The sequence below is a fragment of the Lolium perenne genome, chromosome 3 (genome assembly GCF_019359855.2).
Source record: "Lolium perenne isolate Kyuss_39 chromosome 3, Kyuss_2.0, whole genome shotgun sequence".
Classification (NCBI taxonomy): Eukaryota; Viridiplantae; Streptophyta; class Magnoliopsida; order Poales; family Poaceae; genus Lolium; species Lolium perenne.
In genome coordinates, this window is record NC_067246.2 from 15,634,643 (window position 1) to 15,643,093 (window position 8,451).

The 8,451-nt window shown below is 40.6% G+C and overlaps 1 long non-coding RNA gene and 1 pseudogene across 1 annotated transcript; one reads left to right on the forward strand and one right to left on the reverse strand.

Annotated features, from left to right (window-relative positions):
* Positions 1-672: 672 nt before the first annotated feature.
* On the reverse strand, positions 673-2,958 carry LOC139837799 (uncharacterized; annotated as a pseudogene).
* Positions 2,959-6,079: 3,121 nt separating this feature from the next.
* LOC127341128 (uncharacterized) lies at positions 6,080-7,645 on the forward strand. Its single transcript, XR_011754596.1, has 3 exons — positions 6,080-6,177; positions 6,568-6,936; positions 7,229-7,645. It is a non-coding gene; the product is annotated as an uncharacterized lncRNA (long non-coding RNA).
* The last annotated feature ends 806 nt before the right edge of the window (positions 7,646-8,451 follow it).

Below are 8,451 nucleotides of genomic sequence, written 5' to 3' on the forward strand. Positions count from 1 at the left end.
TTAGTTTATATACCCCTTTTCTCCCGGTTCCTGGCTGGAACCGATTTTCCTTTTCATCGCATGAAAAATCCATTTTCCATTTTTGAGGTGCCGAAAAGGGGGTGTTTTGTGAAGCAACCACCAAATTAAAGTTTCACATTGGTACCAACACATTTTTCAAAAATACTAGACCACCTAAGATGGATAATTTCCCAACCTATGTATCTAGAACCTTTCCGTCCACCCCTCGTGGAACAGACGAATTCCTGCCGAATCGGTAGGAGGCCGGCCAGATTTGAACTACAGGCACATGATATAATGCTCAAGATTTTTTGTAAAAATATTTATTGGGTTCAGAACATGCTATTTCATCAGAGATCCAGCGAAAGTTTAGCGAAACTCCGCCCCGAGCGAAGGATCTTCATGCCCGCCGTTTTGAATATAGTTTGAAATGAGCATAAAAAATTCAAAAATGATCCAAACAACGCGAAACCTTCGCGTGCTGTCATATTATGTGTCATAGTTGCAAGGAAAAATAATAAACTTGGATAATTACATACATCACAAAAAATCCTTCACAATATGAGCTATCGTGTTCGAGGTTTCATGGCATTTAGGTCAAACGACCAATGTTACTGATACATCACAACAAATGCTTCACAATATGAGCTCAAGGTACAGGATAATAATACATTATGATCGCTTCGGCCGTAACCATGGAGCATCTTCAGCATTTAACGCGATGGTTGGGTCAATTTTCACTGTGAAGGGCGGAATTTCAGCAAACTTATTATAATCTTCTGACATGTGTGTCTTGTCCTCGACTTCCACGATGGTTCTTTTCCCTGAAAGAACCATGTGACGCTTTGGCTCATCGGATGAGCTCGTTTTCTTATGTTTTCTTTTCTTCGATCTGGAGGACATGTCCTTCACATAGAAAACCTGAGCCACATCATTGGCTAGGACGAATGGTTCGTCTCTGTAACCAAGATTGTTGAGATCCACAGTTGTCATTCCGTACAGCTGGTCTACATGTACCCCTTTTCTATCCAGCTTGACCCATTTGCACCGAAACAAAGGGATCTTAAAAGAAGGTCCATAGTTAAGTTCCCATATCTCCTCTATGTAACCATAATATGTGTCCTTTTCCCCACTGTTAGTGTTTGTTGCATCAATGCGGACACCACTGTTTTGGTTGGTGCTCTTTTTATCTTGGGCGATCGTGTAGAAGGTATTTCCATTTATCTCGTACCCCTGGAAAGTCACTACAGTCGAAGATGGTGACCCGTCCAACAAGTACAACTGATCTCCAATATCGTTGTTATTAATGAGATGTGTTCACAACCAACCGCCGAATGGCTAAATATGTTTATGTGTAATCCAGTCTTCTGACTGCCCCGGGTGTTGGGAGCGTACAATATTCTTGTGTTCAGTGATATACGAGGCCACCAAGGTGGAACTTTGTAGAACTGTGTAGTGTGCTTGAGTGAAAGAAATCCCGTCCCTACATATCATTGATTTCCTTCCTAGCGTGCCTTTTCCACTTAGTCTCCCCTCATGCCGCGATTCAGGAACACCAATCGACTTAAGATCAGGAATAAAGTTAACACAGAACTCAATGACCTCCTCTGTTCCATAGCCCTTGGAGATGCTTCCTTCTGGCCTAGCACGATTATGAACATATTTCTTTAAGACGCCCATGAACCTCTCGAAGGGGAACATATTGTGTAGAAATACAGGACCGAGGATGGCAATCTCTTCGACAAGGTGAACCAGGAGATGCGTCATAATATTGAAGAAAGATGGTGGAAACACCAACTCAAAACTAACAAGACATTGCACCACATCCTTCTGTAACCTTGGCAGACTAGCTGGATTGATTACCTTCTGAGATATTGCATTGAGGAATGCACATAGCTTCACAATGGGTATTCGAACATTTTCCGGCAGAAGCCCCCTCAGTGCAACCGGAAGCAACTGCGTCATAATAATGTGGCAGTCATGCGACTTCAGGTTTTGGATTTTTTTCTCTGCCATATTTATAATTCCCTTTATATTTGATGAGAAGCCAGACGGCACCTTGATACTGTAAAGAACTTCAAAAAAGATTTCCTTCTCTGCTTTGGTAAGAGCGTAGCTGGCAGGACTTAAGCGACTCCCTGTATCCATCTTGTAATTTTGTTCTTGCTTGTTTTTTGGGACTTTCATACTATACTGGTCCTCCCGTGCTTCTGGTGTATCTTTTGTCTTTCCATACACGCCTAAGAAGCCTAGCAGGTTCACGCAAAGATTCTTCGTCACGTGCATCACGTCGATTGAAGAGCGGACCTCTAGGACTTTCCAATATGGTAGTTCCGAAAATATAGATTTTTTCTTCCACATGGGTGCGTGTCCGGTAGCGACGTCATTCGGAACAGATTGACCGCCAGGACCCTTTCCAAAGATTACTTTTATGTCCTTGACCATATCAAGTAAAGCATCACCGGTACGGAGTTCAGGCTTCTCCCGGTGATCTGCCTCACCTCCGAAATGATTGCCTTTCTTTCTGATGGGGTGCCTCTTTGGAAGAAATCGACGATGCCCCAAGTACACAACCTTCTTACATTTATTCAAATATGCACATTCGGTCTCATCTAAACAGTGCGTGTATGCATTGTATCCCTTGTTTGTCTATCCTAAAAGGTTACTAAGAGCAGGCCAATCATTGATGGTCACGAAAAGCAACGCTCGTAGGTTAAATGACTCATGTTTGTGCTCATCCCATGCATGTACACCTGGTTTGGCCCACAACTGTAAGAGTTCTTCAAATAATGGCCGTAGGTACACATCAATGTCGTTGCCGGGTTGCTTTGGGCCTTGGATGAGCACTGGCATCATAATGAACTTCCGCTTCATGCATAACCAAGGCGGAAGGTTATAGATACATAGAGTTACAGGCCAGGTGCTATGACTGCAGCTCTGCTCCCCAAAAGGATTCATTCCATCTGTACTTAGACCAAACCTTAAGTTCCTCGCGTCACCTTCAAAGTCCGGGAACTCTCTATCGATTTTCCTCTACTGCGACCCATCAGCGGGGTGTCTCAGCATCTCGTCTTTCTTACGGTCTTCTCTGTGCCATCGCAAGAACCTGGCATGCTCTTTATTTCTGAACAGACGTTTCAACCGTGGTATTATAGGAGCAAACCCTCTTCCTAGGGGGCTCGCCCTCAACATCACCAGGGTCATCTCGCCTGATCTTATACCGCAGTGCAGTGCATACCGGGTATTTTTCCAAATTTTTGTACTCAGCGCGATTGAGGATGCAGTCATTAAGTTTATCAAAAAACCATTGCCGCCGGTTCATCTACATCAAATAATTAAGTTTATCAAAAAACCATTACAAAACATCATAATATATATAAATAGTGAAAATTACCACCATACAAATGAAAGGGTAAAGTTGCTTAACCTTGATTGAGGAGGAAAGAAAGAGGAGAAAGCTTAAGTGTCACTTTGGCACCTCATATCATTGTTGTTTTGTGTGAAATCAACCGGCATCATTCTCTCAGACATTTCATCGAGCACCTTATGTGCATGGCAAAGAAAAGCAAGCAAGCACTCAACCCACACACCTTCCACCAAGAAAAAATAAAGTGAGGGGGCTGGTTGGGGGTGAGCTGAATATATAGGGCAATGGGAGCTTTAGCACCGGTTCGTGTTACGAACCGGTGCTAATGAGCTATCTTTAGCACCGGTTCGTAGGTTCCGCGGCTGCCACGTGCCTGGCGACAAACCTTTAGCACCGGTTCGTGTCACGAACCGGTGCTAAAGATACGTCACGAACCGGTGCAAATGCCCCGGCGGGTCCCCTGGACGTCCAGACCGCACGAACCGGTGCTAATGACCCCCTTTAGCACCGGTTTGTGCCAAATCCGGTGCAAAAGCTCTTTGGAGCAAAAAACCAAAGCCCTTGTTTCTACTAGTGGTGGGAACAACTCCCCCAAATAGAGGATGCAGTGCCGACGTCCACCATATGGAGGTGCCGATGCCTCTGTCGGCGACTATTTGGGAGCTGCCGGTGGAGATGCTCTAATCTTGCATTAATCTGAAGGTTGTTCTTCTATATGATGCAAGCAGAGTTACACTATGCCCGACATATCGCTCGTGCATGTTCGCGCACATACTCATCCGCTGCGATCGTCGCTTGACTGAGCTGCCTTGCCACTAGTAGAAAACCCCCCTTTAGTACCGGTTTCAGAGGGCCTTTACTACCGATTTTGGAATCGGTACTAAAGATTCGGGACTAAAGCCTCCCCCTCTTTGATACCGGTTCCTTACGAACCGGTACTAAAGGTGCCTCCACGTGGGCACGGAGGAGCTCGCAGGGCTGGAGACCTTTGGTACCGGTTCGTAACACGAACCGGTACATAAGGGGACCAGTGCCTTTTTTATATCAAAACTTTTTAACTATTTTTCTCTCCCTCTTTTTATCTATTTTTTTGAATTATTTTCCACTCTCTCTTTTTATCTATTTTTTCAGAATTTCTAATATTTTAGTTATTTGACAAGTTTAGTCTCTAGCTACACTTATCTCTAGTCAAATTACTTACTCGTAGTCAAACTTCCCGCTCGGTCACCCATCATCCCACTACTCCAGCACTAGCACACTTAACTTCCGAGTTTCTTCCCATCTCACTTCCAAGTGCTTCGCGCGCATGTTATTAATAGTAATATCATATCAATCCTATTAACATGTTGGTCACGATATCGCACTTTTTTATTGTTTGAATTCCACATGATTATTTTAATAAACAAAAGTAAAGATGTAAAAATAATATTGAATAAATAAATAAAAAATAATTTTTTAATTATTTTTACTTTTTAAATATATTTTTTTTTGCAAAATCAAAAACCTGAAAATTTGTAAATATAAAAATTTACTAACTTTTATGGTTAAGTAATAGTAATCTTTATGCAGGAAGGAATTATAAATTTAAATTTAATAAAAATAAAAATATATAAAATCCTGAATTTCTGGCGAAAACTAAAATGTTCGTGCAACCAGAAAAGCCATTTGACCATTTTTCAAACTTTTTATTGCAAAAAAAGTCAAAATTTGAATTTCTTAATTTCATCGAATAGTAGGTTGCATAACATACAAGAATCTCGAAGGATTTTATTTTTTGAATTTTCTATCATTTTCTTTTGTATTGTACAAAGCAAAAAAGGCGATCCACCGGGGGGGGGGGGTGGTGGTGGTGGTGGTGGTGGACGGTGCGTGGGAGCAAAAAAAGGTTGGAGACCTTTTAGTACCGGTTCTTTATACGAACCGGTACTAAAGGTGCAGCGCTGGCCCCACATCCGTCTCAAATTTGGCGCGAAACCCTTTAGTACCGGTTCGTCACTAAAGGTTGCCGTCGCGCTGGGCAGCGAAACCGGTACTAATGCAACCTTTAGTACCGGTTTGCAACCTTTAGGACCGGTTCGTAAGGAAACCGGTACTAAAGGTCAAATCCTTTGATCCACGTCAAATAGATTCTGTCCGTTTATTTTTGTGGATCCAACCACTTCGGTGCCAGTCTCGGTGCAGAATTCGACTGCCCTGCGCCAACTTGAACACCACGGGCCGCGGATGGAGAGAAAAATGGAGAAAAGGGTAAGAAAAAGAGGAAAGAAAAAAAAAGCCTTGTGACACTAACAACTGGAACACATGTGCAAGCAAAGATTTACGCATCACACTTTTTAGGCTCCCGGACGTATCCTTCTGAGCCTGTAATGTTGTTTTAGGATTTTGTATACCATTTTACAGGCTTAATATTTAGGCATTTGTTAGATATACTCATACTAGTACATACATAACAAACCCATCAATGGCTGGCGACAAAGTCTACAGGAAACTGAAGCCATCTCAGGCTGTGATCCACTTAGAACCGATTGAGACACATCTTAGTTAACAATACAACTTTACTGAAGATACCTAGCTGGATAGGGAATTTACTTTTTGAGATGATGCGATAAGCATGGATTCTTTTCCGATGAGGGGATAAAGGATTATTCTATTTTAACCATTGAGTCTTTTTTTTTTCAAAATATTTTTACCATTGAGTCTAATGCTATAAATACCCAACGGGTGCCTCTTCAAGTACTCATCCCATTGCACTCATATCTGCAATATCTCCTAGGCTGATCTCAATCACCACCTGCTCTATCTCCATACAGGTTGCTTCTTTTTTATATCTCTATTTTACTTAATCAGTAGTAGTAGTAGCCAAATAAATTATTACGTACTAGTTTGGATAAAATCTCAAGTTATACAGGTTTATTTTTTTCCTTTGTACTGAAATTACTACTGATCATAAACATATTTTCCCGCTGGCTTTTGTGGGAATACTATATTTACTCCATGAATTAGGAGGGCAACGTGCAGATGTATGGATACATGCATGGTACGTAAACACTATAAAAATAATAAGTCCAAAGTTGGAGATTAATCAACATATAGGATTACTTTATCTTGATTAATCTTTGAATTTTTTTGTCATGCAAAAACCATCTACAATATTAAAATCATCTACTATACCAGCTTAACTTAATATTTTTACATTTAAGGATTGAAGCGGGAAAATGGCATCAGTCCAGTGTGAGATGAAGGATGTGCAACTCACTTTGGAGGAGAAAGCATGTTTAGACGAGATGATCAAGCAAGCTGAGCGTTCCTTGGAGTCTCATGAACTGTTAGCAGGTGCTTTGAAGAATCAAACAGTGGGCCCCCTGAGCATTGTGGCTACCAAGATATTTGCAGGACAGGTTGTCAGAAACTTCCCCAATCCTCTTTGCAATTTGGATGGGTTCGCCATGTCAGGCACGTACGTGACAGGTGTCAAGGCTGCTGTGGTGTATTCCGCCAAAAACAAAGATGGTGTTGAATGTGGATGGCTCCTTGCCTTTTCCGATACCAACAATGCTGTTGGAGGGAGGGTAAGTACACAATCATACACGCTCTTTTACTAAAAACTGATTATCATTTTATATATTAAAAGGCTCAACTTCTTAGAAAAAAAAATTTACTAAAAAGGAAACTATAAAGTGATGAGACGATTACATGAAACATCATTTCTTTTTGGAGAAATAAGCTCATCATTATAGATGTGGTAATAAAATGTGTCCGAAATTAAACACGTGGCAGTGATTTATTTTCTTAATTCCATTAAGAATTTGAACATTTTCTACAATTAATAATAATCTTGTCATCTTCTTTGAAATGGGGCAGATATTTGCTGAATGTGGCCTTAAAGGTAAATTCCGCAACATCAATTGGGCACAAGTTGAACAGAAACTGGAGAAATCTGGGACAATTGCTAAGGCGTATGACTTGGAGACTGGAACGTCACTCTATGCTAGCATTTGTGGCCCTACCGGGAAATCTGCTGCTGGTGCAGTATTCCTTGGTTAAACAAGCTTGAGCAATAATGTACTAGATCTGGTGGAGAATTAAATATTGTAATAATGATGCAACAGTGTTGCTAGTAGCGATCATGTGTGATATGCTACATACTGTAGCTTTTATTTTCAGTTCATCTTTTTTTTTGCACTTTGTAATAAATAAGGGCCGGTTACACCTTAGTGTGCAGAGGCCAGAAGGGTTGGTAATAAGAACTAGATCCACCGGATCATTATCTATTATAAATGTCATATGATCTATGTGTGTATGTTCATTAATGCTTAGTTTTTCTAATTATGACATCTAATGGCATTGTATCTTTGATATGACATGGTTTATACTTAGATAAAAAAGAAGATAAAGTGGTCTTCAAAATTTGAGTTGATTTTTTACACAACCAACATTGCTATTGCATACTGCACAATGGCACAGGATAGGACATCATTTCCTAAAGAAGAATGTAACAAGACAGATTTAAATATAAATTTGGTGATTATTTTTGGGGGCAACCAAGGATAGGACAGCCAATTTATCTGTAAAATACTTAGATAATATAGTGAATTCACTCCTACGGTAGGTAATAGTTTTTACAAAACAAATGTCTTAATAACCTCCTGAACTATATGGGTTTATCTATCTTACATATTTTTTGTATTTAGCTATTTGCAACACCCCATGTATTAACCCATCATGTCCATGCCACCACTCATTAATGACAACCAAGTCACGTGATAATTAGAAATTTTGACATCTAAAATATGTATTTAAAAACTGTGTCGATAGAAGTCAACCGAACATCCACAGAGCTGTAACCCACAAACATTACTGTATCATTATGTGATAAAGCAACGGACATATGAAATATAGAGCAACGGATCCCACCACGTAGATCTATACGTGATAAAGTGTCCAACAATTTCTTATGAAGATACAATGTGTAATAGTCTAGATACTAGGCTTGGGTGCTCGCAGCGTACGAATTACTAACGATTCGTAAGGCTATCCATGTCGGATCTGGATCTTGTTGACTAAAACGTGTCTCTTCAAGGTAC